This window comes from Rousettus aegyptiacus, unplaced genomic scaffold (assembly GCF_014176215.1).
Source record: "Rousettus aegyptiacus isolate mRouAeg1 unplaced genomic scaffold, mRouAeg1.p scaffold_m13_p_3, whole genome shotgun sequence".
NCBI lineage: Eukaryota > Metazoa > Chordata > Mammalia > Chiroptera > Pteropodidae > Rousettus > Rousettus aegyptiacus.
In genome coordinates this window covers 34,098,675-34,109,228 of record NW_023416306.1, presented here as the reverse complement: position 1 = coordinate 34,109,228, position 10,554 = coordinate 34,098,675, and the positions used below count along the sequence as shown (strand labels likewise).

Here is a 10,554-nt window from a genome sequence, read left to right as displayed (position 1 = left end):
AATGAAATCATAACTACAGTAACTGAATACACGTAGCACAACGCTGGTTTGAAACACTGCCTACAAAACCCCAGTTAATCACCCTGGGACCAGTGCCTTTTATACTGTGGCTTGTGAAACTAAAATCATTGCAGTGTTTGTGTAAGGCCTCAAAATTCTTGACTCTTACCAAGGTAAAAAAAAGTCACAGTTATGGGAGACAAGAAAATTTGGTCAGCATTTGCTAGAGAGGGAGGAGCAACAGTAGATTTTAATGCAACCTCAAAAGATTTTTAAAAGATTTTCTCCCGCCTTGCTGCTTGCTTGCTGCAATGCTACCTGCTAATTGATTAATCTTCTCACTGCCAAGTTCAGCTCTTATCACAGGAATAAACACTATAACTGTGGAGGGAGAAGAAGCCATGGCAAATACATAAACCAGGCTATCATTTTACAAAGGGGGAAGTCAAAGCTAAAGATATAAGTGACTTGCTGAGAGCAGGACAAAAACCCAGATCGTTTCTGGTTACCTCACTACCTCATGGCAGCACGGCTTGGAGGAGACTTGGGCTTGGAAGTTCTGAAAAGATTTGGGAGCTGCAGGGCTAAGAGACCCTAAAGAACTGATCTGTTTTGGGGTCAGCAGTATGTGTGCCCTCTCTGTCATCCATGCCAACACCCCACCCCTCCCCCGGCCTCCCCACCCATGTCCTTGCATCTGTCATTGCCTCTCTCCTTCACTCATTGTCTCTTTTACCCAAAGCTCCTCACTTTGATGAGCACAAGACCTGGCATGCCTGGACATGAGCGCATATCCCAGGCATCTGCAGAGGCACCTCAGGTGAGCTCTAGATGGCTCTCCACTGTCCCCTGAGGCTGTTGGTCGCTTTGGCTGGGGAGCGGGCTGGAGTGTGTGCTCCCCATCTAGCAAAGTGGTGGATTTATAGAGGCAACAGAGACAAGTCCAAGCCATTGACATTTTTTTTTTTTTTATTCCATGACCAGAATATTAGGCTAAAATGCACCCAATTGTAAATAGTCAGCAGCCTTTGCTTAGTCCATTCTTACATCTTGGCTTACTCCTCCAGTTAGTCCTTGACCTCGGGGATTGTATACCCAGCAACACCCCCACCCTGTCTCCCCCTTTCACATTTTCTTGGTGGTGATGTCCTACAGTCCTGGGGTGGACACCTGACCCTACCTGGGCCAGAGAGGAGCATCCTAGGTTGTTTGGACTTGGGGCTCATGTAGGATCTGTCTCTCTCCAGGTGGTAAACTCACTATAACATTTGGGAACTGTTGGAGACATATTCTAGAGTATTAACAAAATGCAAGAGAATGAAGCTGATATACAGACATAGCACTGAGAGATAGTCTGAGTATGCTTGGTTCCCTTTATTCCTGAGGCCCAGCTGCAAACACGTGCCCGAGTGCAGTCTGTGGAGTGTGGCTTTCCCTGAAATCTGAATTGAGGCCCAATACGTTTTCTGGGTATCTGTCACTGCAGGCACAAAGGGCCCTAACATGCATACCTACACTAGTTGACTGATCATTTTATTCATTCATGGGTGTGAACACACATTCAGAAATGTTTATGAGTACCCACTAAGCACCCTTTTACAGGCTCCTCCCTTTTTTAAAATCTCGTTTATGTTATTTATCCATCCTTTCATATTTTCCTCTTTACTGTATAATTTTGTCCATGTCAGATAGAGAAGAAAAAACATTTAATAGCTATTTTAGTTTAGATAGATTGGAAAAAAGAATAAGTGAGGAGGGTTCTGGGATATGAGTTCGTGATGAGCCCTAGGAGGTAGGATTCTGCCTGCGGCTTTGTGAACATGTGATTAAGTAATCTGTCACCAAGCTTCACAGCATATTTATTATTCGCTGAAAGCTACCAGAGAGAGAGAAGTCACACTCTTTATTCTTGAGAAGCTTACAGTGGGAGAAGCAGGAAAAGATCAAGATAAATGTGAAGTACTTGCAAATAAGGAGAGATCTATGTAAGGGGAAATGATTGGGATTGCTTAACACGTAAGGAATGCTTGCTTGCTCTCGCTAAGGTCAATTTTCACTTTTATAGCACTTCTCATTCAGAGATCTCAAGGTAAATGATAAATACTAATTTAACATGGCTCACCATCCCCGTGAGTACTAGAGATTTAGAATGGGAGTAACCAGGGGCCAGAAAGGATGGGAAACATACTTCATAGATGTTCCAGGGGGAGTTAGATAAGTAGAATGTAATCACCTGTACTGGAACTGGGCCAGAATACCAGAAATGAATGAACTATCAGACTTTTGATCCAGGGTGATGATAATATCACTCTGGCAGCTGAAATATAAGACACTATTGAGGTTCGTTTTATTACCCAATTCACCACATGTATTTCTTACACTATTATATATGAAAGTGTTTTACTCGTGAATTTCTCAAAGTCGCTGTATCCAAGCTAGATGCCTCCTGCAAAGCCTGCCTGCAGTCCAGCTCTCTCAGACCATCTGTAGCCATCTTTTCACTTGCCCCCAACTCCTGACCTTTCTTGCGCTATCCTAGAGCCTACATAAGCGATGAGCAAGGGAATCTGTCTCCATTGGGACTTTAGAGAAGACGGATGATGATACATTCCTCTTTGCATTCTTCCCATTTCCTTTCTTCCCTCATTTCTAACTTGGACTTCTTATAACTTTCCCAGGTGCTGCTTTGCTCCCCAGCTCCTTTCCCCATTTTTTTCTTTTCCCAGTAGCACAATCTTTGAGGACTTGATGTCAAGTTGATCATAAAGACCAGTTCTGATTGGATTGCACTCAGACCTAGGTCCTTTAAGTAAATCTAAGTAAAATGGGTACAAACATTACAATTCTCAAGTTCAGGTGTATAAAATGAAGTAATTTCTTTTGATAATAAAATTTTATTTCCGGCTTTCAGTTTCCACTTTTCCTAATACAGAAAATAGAATCTTGGACTTTAAGATAAACTCAGTCAACTTTCATAATTTTTCAATCATTTTAGATTAAAAATTTAATTATATTTGGGATTTTCACCCCTCTTTTATAAACGTTATTACCCCTCAGGTCTTTAGGAAGGTGGCTATTTACTCAAATGTCATTTGCCCTGCCATCCCTTGAGCTGTGCCTTGTATTATGCGGTACTTAGAGTTGGTAACTTCTGACTGGTGGCCTGCTGAGCTGTTTGTACTTATCAGATCCATGGTGGGTGGTTGAAAGGAAGATGACTCCAGTTCTGACTCATATATCTACTTTCTAATTCCCTTTTTTAAAAAAGAAAAAGCCTTAGCTTTTGAGCTGTATATTTAAGAATTGTATGTTTTTTGTTCTGTTTTCTTTTGGACCTTAATGCTCCTTCTACCATCCCTGGAAAAACGGTTGCAGCCCAAGGGAGAGATGACAAAGGGGAAGGGAAAGAGCACCTTAGTTAATATCTCAAAGTATCACCTGAATAAGCTGAAGTTCTTGGTTGCATATGTTTTGAATGAAAAGTAAAAATCTAAGAACTTGCTAGAATTCTTTTGTTTTAGTCAAGGTTTTTTAAAAAGTATATAACTCCTCATTTTCTTATAAAAACCATTAGGATATGGGGGTGGGGCAAAATGGGGAAGCTGCAGTTACCCAATGTGTATTGATGATAGGAGCTATGCTCAGAGATCAAATTTTTCCTTATTATGAGCAGAAAATTTCATTTCATTCATTATTGGTCCCTTATCACAAGTGAAATGCTAGATCAAGATGGTAAAATTAACAATATAGAATGTTATCAGATTTGATGATGGGGTATTTGAAACAGAAGTCCAGAAGTCACCCAGACTAGGGGGAAATATGTCAAATTTACCATCATGATATGATATTACTAAGTAGAAATATATGATAGGAATGTGTGAGTTCATTTTCACCAATGATAAAAGGAAAAAAAAAAACTATATCTCCACTGCTAACATGTTTGCTTGGATCTCTCAGCCCTTTGTCAGTGATATTGGAGGATTCTAAATCCTCCATTTAAACTTGAGTCATGCTTCTAGAAAACTTTGTCTGATATATTTCCTTTTGAATTTCAGCATTTTTTTTTTAATTCAATAGCCTAAAAGCTTCTGTTGGCTGAAACATCTCTTTCTTGCACAATTATCATTTCTTTTTTGATTTGCAGCACACATAATCAGAACAAAACTCACACTAGCACTAAGGCTGGTGGTGAGAGGGTGGCTGGAATATATTTAAGAACAAAAGGAAGGGCCAATACTAAACGATTGCTGTGAGGGGGAAGGTCAAGGAGGAGGGGTCATGGTCAAATCAGAGGAAGTGAGGTGGTGCCTACAAGAGACCTATTAAATGATCTGAGGTTGAGATGAAATTCCTTCTGAGGCTTTTTTCCCATTCAACTGTGTGCAAAGTAGTAAATTGCTTTTGGAAACTATTAATGCATCTGGTTGCCAAGGTAAAGGCATACTGATATACTACTATACTATCATCATAGTACCCAACTTACTTGGCTTGTTATATTGCATGAGAATGCTGCATGTTCTGAAGTTCTAAAAACCAGTTCTGCAAGATATTAAAAGACAAGTAATATCAAAATTCTCATTTACAGGCAACAGACTCAAACTCTGGACAACTTAAATAGGAAAAAGATATTCAGAATCATAGTCTTAATGAGAACACTGGAGAACAGGGTGGGAAAATGGTTAGGAGCCAAGGGACAAGGCCAGAATCATAGCCAAAATCATGCAAGGGGACAGCCTGGTGGGGATACCACTGCCACTACCTATAGACACTTAACACTTCTCTTCGCCAATGGCTCTAAACTTGAGCTTCGTACCTATCACAGCCACCAGAAAGAGTTTCTATTGCTCCTGCTTCTCTGCTGCTTACTTCAAAGTTCCAGGAGTGAACAACCAACTGGCCCTGATGTGATACCCAAGTTCCCAGGAAGTGAGGCAGGGTGACTATCTGCCTTTTACTTTCTATGGGGAGAGGTGGGCCTTGCCTTCCAGTAAGGCTCACACAGCTCAGAATTCACTAAACCTAGGAAGCTGCTTTAGATACTTGACAGTCAAAAGAATGATAAATGACAACAGAATGTTACAAAGGAAAAGTTTCCATGGTTGATTAGTTTGAGAAATGCCAGGTTTAACAGATTTCTTTACTATCGGGCTTTTAATGTGATTGCATGCATAGTGAATGTCCAGATGGATTCCAAGATCCCCCCTCTCTCTTTATCATCCTATGTGAGTGCTCTGTGCAACCCATTTCATGAATCAGTACTTTAAAGCAGCAAGTACTTAATTTCACACTTAACCTCAGCAAACCCGTTTCTTTACTGACACATACCATATTTCTAGGCATGCGACTTAGAAATGCAACTTTAGAAACTTTCACGTTGTATTGTCGTCTCATAGTTGGTTTATTTTTCACGAAGGTAAGATTACTACTGTGTTTTAGTAGTGCTCACCAGACCCTTCCCTTCTGGGGTGTGCAGGCTTGGGTTTAGTCTTCTGAATATATCACTGCCATGTACTTTTCCTTACCGAAGCATCTCCATTTGTTCTTGGCACAGTGTCCAACATGCCTGAAGCAGCTAACACAGCTTTAGAAAATGTCTAAGAGAGTTGCTTACAACTGAGAGACTCTGGCTCTACATATAGCTGAGGTAGAAGCTGCCAAGATTCAAATTCTCTGATAACTTAAAACAAATGTCCTGCTGATTTTTATAGTACAATAGTATAAGAACACGTAATTCAACAACCAAACAACAAATGACCTTTAAGCCATGTTCAACATAGGAAATTACTTCTATCTGTATTCATAGATAATGTCTAAACTTTAGGTCAAAGTCTGTATGTATGTATGCATGTATATATGTATGTACATATGTATTTTTAGGCGAGGTAACCCTTGGTTGACAGCACAGATTGCAAGGACTTTGTCAGCTTACAGTCCCTTATTTTATTATTTTTTATTTTTTGTACCTATAGCACCTTGTCTTTCTAGGTGGTCTCCCATCCAAATACTAACCAGGCCTGACCCTGCTTAACTTCCGAGATCAGATGGGATCAGGCTTGTTCAGGGTGGCATGGCCACAGACGCAGAGTCATATTTTATTTGAAGACTGGTAAGCTGAAGAACATATCACATGCAAATCCAAGACTTAGTTCTCTAGGCAGTAGAGGTAAATACAAGTGATGTGCTTGACCTAAATCAGCATTAAAAGTTGAATTTAAGAAAAATTCCATCATTTTATGTTCTTTTTTCAAATGTCCATATTTTTTACTTTCTTCTCAGCCATCCATCCCAAAGCAGACTTTCCTTCTGCTATTATCTGTCAGACACTCCCATGTATTTCCTTCATATGCTGTTAACCACAATCTGCAAATGTTCACTTGTTTCCTGTTTGCCTTGCCCACTAGAATGCAAACTCTATGGGGGAGAGCTTTGCGTGTGGCCCCTCTGTCACCTTGCCCCTTAATACAGTGCCCAGTTGGGGCTCAGTACATATTTGGATGAGAGGTGCTGTTGAGTGTGCTAAATAGGCAAGAATGAGGGCTTTAGATCAGAAATGAGGGCAAATCCTAGTACATCCATTGAGGGAAAATATGGTTCATTTTGGGTTTGCCAGACAATTCCTAAGCTCTGCTCAAAAACAAGCACATGGAAAACAACACCCAAGTCTTTTTATAGACTTTGAAAGTTTGAAACCCCCCATAGTAAGACTAATTTTGGAGTAGTTATGCAAAGATTTAGGGATGCTCGAAGTGTGAATATTTATGATGTTTAAAATCCTTTTCAAGTTAACCATTTTATGAGATGTCTTTACTTTCATGCTCAACTTTTACACTTATCTTTTAGTAAATGCCTTTAATAACTCCTCTATTTGACTATCCTCTGAAAGCTTTACTTATTTAATACTGACTCTTAAATTGGATTTTACTGAACACTGTAAATTTGAGGTGATTGCATCATGATCCAAGAGGGAACATGGGCTCTTTCACCCATGGTTGCAGCTTTCTATTGTTCTAGAAAGGAAACCTTCTGGTGCCCTGTTCCTGGGCATGGCTTGTCTCTAAGGCTCTGAGGTCCACCATGTGGGGTAGAGAAAGTGAGTTCTACTCAGGATTGAACACTAACCCACCTCTACCATAATCTTGCCACAGTGTGGGATTGTTGTCTGAGTCTCAAATACCTTGTTAGTGATACAAAGGTGAAGACTCTTGCTGGTCAGTAGGCCCTAAAGAGCCTATCAGCTTGTTGATTAAACCCATGGACTATGGAGCCAAACTGCTGGGTTTGAATCTCAGCTTTTCTACTTTCTACCAGGGTGACTTAGAAAATATTCAACCTGTCTGTGCCTTGATTTCCTTACCTGAAAAGGGGGGGATGATGATGATTATATTTACTTCAGGAAGCTGTGTTGTAAAGATTAAATGAGCTAATACACACAAAACCCTTAGAAAGATGTCCGGCACATAGTGAGTGCTTAATAAATGTTACTTCTTATTATTGTTGCTGTAGGCTGAGTATATGGAGATATTTGTCCCTGTAAAGTCCTTTTAACTGAGACATTTCGCCCACTAAAACTCATGTTTTTGTAATTAGCATTCAGATTTTACCTAAGTCCTATTGGTCTCTTCCCTTTCCTCTGCACTGGTTGTTTACCCTACCCTCATTTTGGTTCCACATCCTGCTCTTGGCTAATAACTTTGCTTAATTGACTTTCTTGCCCATGAACTTGAACAGACTTTCTGGGACATGACTTTTCACATCACAGGCAAGAGGCTCGGCCCTTCCACATTCTCCCTGGACCTCTGGGGCCATTAGGATACGAGACCTTCCCTGATGAGTAGGGAGTGATGATGGAAGACACTTGAGTGTCTGATGAGTGGGCTATCATCAATTCCTAAACCTTTAGTACTGAGCTACAATAAAATGGTGGTGGCGCCATGTGTATGTATAGGAAAATAACATGGCCACGTCTCAAAGAGGACACCCAGCCATCCAGGTGGAAAGGGAACTAGGTTTGTTTTTTGGCATAGTCCCTTATGGTCTTCGTACCCTTCTCTTTCTCCAAGTCTCTGTTCGCCTCACTGTTGACAGTGGGTGGTGGCCTTGTCTCGGGCTGACCCATTAAATTCTTACACATAATTGGAACCAGATGTAAGTGTGGATTCTAGGCCCTTGGTTGAGCATATAGCAAATGACCCCGTATTCATGCAGCACTGCTACGACTCAGAAAATAAGCAGCATTTCCCGGTGCACTGGAGAGTAATTTATCTGTTCTTCTCCCAGGCAGTGGTTCAGTCCTTTGCTGTTGAGATGGTCTTTATTGTTTTTCAATTATCTTCAAACATCCTCACTCTGTTCTGTGTTTCTATTTAAAACTTCACATTTTTCCAGGAGAATAACCCTCAACCCGATCATTTTGGTTGTCAGTGGCTGGATGAAGCATCTCTTGTGGTAAACTAACACAGCTGAAGTTCCCAGGAAATTTTTCATGCGGAGTTTACTGAGTGTTGGGATTTACAGAACAGTGTGTGGCTCTTCATTAATAAACGTGATACACTGTGCTGCGGACTCACCGTGAATGAAGAATTGCTGAGACTTCTGAGTTTCCTCAAAAATGTCACTGCTTAATCTATACATGTAGTTACAATGCATGAGGATAAGGAGAGTGAGTTTCATCCATCTCAGGCTCCACACAATGTGCTCAGATGATAAATTCCTGGTTAATTTTCTCACTCTGGCTCTGTGAAAACTCTTAGCTCTAAGCTGCCACAGTTCTTTTAAAAATTCCCTGGCAGTCCTGGAAGCCAGGAAAGATTTACTTTCAAACAAGAATTTTGGTGTTTGTATCACTGAGTCCTTTATTTAATTACAATAGCACATTGTTTAAATTCAATTTCCTTTGAAATAAAATAAGGGATTAAATGACGAGGAAAACAGTATGCCAAACCAGAAAACTAGACAAAGTTTTGAGAGACTTAAAACTCTATTTAAAAAAAAAAAATTCTAAAGCTTTTGCGAAGCACTCTTCCCCACTGGCCAATTTCCTCACACCGTGGCCTTCATCTAAGAGATGTTCTTGACTCAGTCACCTGAGTTAGGTCTGAAAGAGAGTAGTTTTATAAAGCCAAGCCAGACCTCAAGTCAGGGTCCTACAGGGCTCTGATGAGCCCTTTTAGAAATGTTAGAATTGAGTGTTTAACTTTATAACCAGAGGGTGTCAGGGTCCTTACTTTAAAAGTGTCAGTTTTAGCTGGATATATGAAAATTTGTAGCAGTTAGCTGTAACCCATCACACTAGACCAGAATTCAAGAAGTGGTAGTCCTAAGTACATATTGTTACCTAAATCCTGTCTTTCTTTTTCTCTACTGTCTCTTTCCATCCTCCCTCCTTTTCTTCCTTCTTTCCTTTCTTCCATGTTAGAAGCCTTCCTCAGGATGCGAGAGATTGGTAGTAGACTTGCTAGTAGATTTTGGGAGTAAAAGAAAAACATTTTCTTTTATTTTCGAATACTTCTGAATACAAGTGTCATTTTTTCCAACTCGAGCAATTCTCCAGTTCACTGTGGACACTGGGACACTGACAGTTTAATTTAATTCTGATAACAACTGTCTGGAGTTGGCACAGACCCCACACAGGCTAAGGGCTCGGTCCCACAAGACTGCCCCCACCTCAGGTGCCAGTTGCAAGTCCCAGGTTGTCACTTGTTCTTCTGACCACTGGTTCTATGTTAGGGGTTCCCATAACCTTCTCCTCAGGTTTGATAATTTGCTAGAATTGCTCACAGAACTCAGGAGAATGTTTGTTTACATTTATTATAAAGGATATTACGAAGGCTACAGATAAACGGCCAGATGAAACAGTACCTAGGGCAAGGTACAGGGACGGGGGAAAGAGCTTCCATGCCCTCCTCAGATGGGTCACTCTCCAAGCTCTGCCATGTGTTCACCAACCTGGAAGCTCTCTGAATCTCAGAGTTTAAGGATTTTTATGGAGGCTTCATCATGTAAGCCTGATTTATTATTAACTCAATCTCTAGCCCCTCTCCTCTCCCAGGAGATTGGAAAAGGTGGGGCTGAAAGTTCCAAGCTTCTAATCATGTTTGGTCTTTCTGGTGATCAGCCTTCAGCTAGGACCCCTCCAGGAGTCTCCACATTAGAGCAAAGGATGCTCCTATCACCCAAGAAATTAGAAGGGTTTTAGATGCTTTGTGTGAGACATCAGAGTCATAGACCAAATATTAGAACAAAAGTCAATCCTAGCATCCTAATCACTTAGGAAATAGGACCCATCCAGGAGTCGCCACATTAGAGCCAAGGATGCTCCTATCACCCAAGAAATTAGAAGGATTTTAGATGCTTTGTGTGAGAAACCAGAGTCATAGACCAAGTATTAGAACAAAAGGCGATCCTAGCATCCTAATCACTTAGGAAATTAAAAGCTTTTTGGGAACTCTGTTTTAGAAATTGAGGACAGAGACCAAATATATATTTTTATGTCCCACGGAGACTGAGGGCTAAACTTTATTTTAACAATTCTCTTTTCCCCAAGTAAAGTTAAGG

At 40.7% G+C, this 10,554-nt stretch overlaps 1 pseudogene; it reads right to left on the bottom strand.

The window, feature by feature from the left end:
• Positions 1 to 5,960: 5,960 nt before the first annotated feature.
• On the bottom strand, positions 5,961 to 6,079 carry LOC118601191 (annotated as a pseudogene).
• Between the last annotated feature and the right edge of the window lie 4,475 nt (positions 6,080 to 10,554).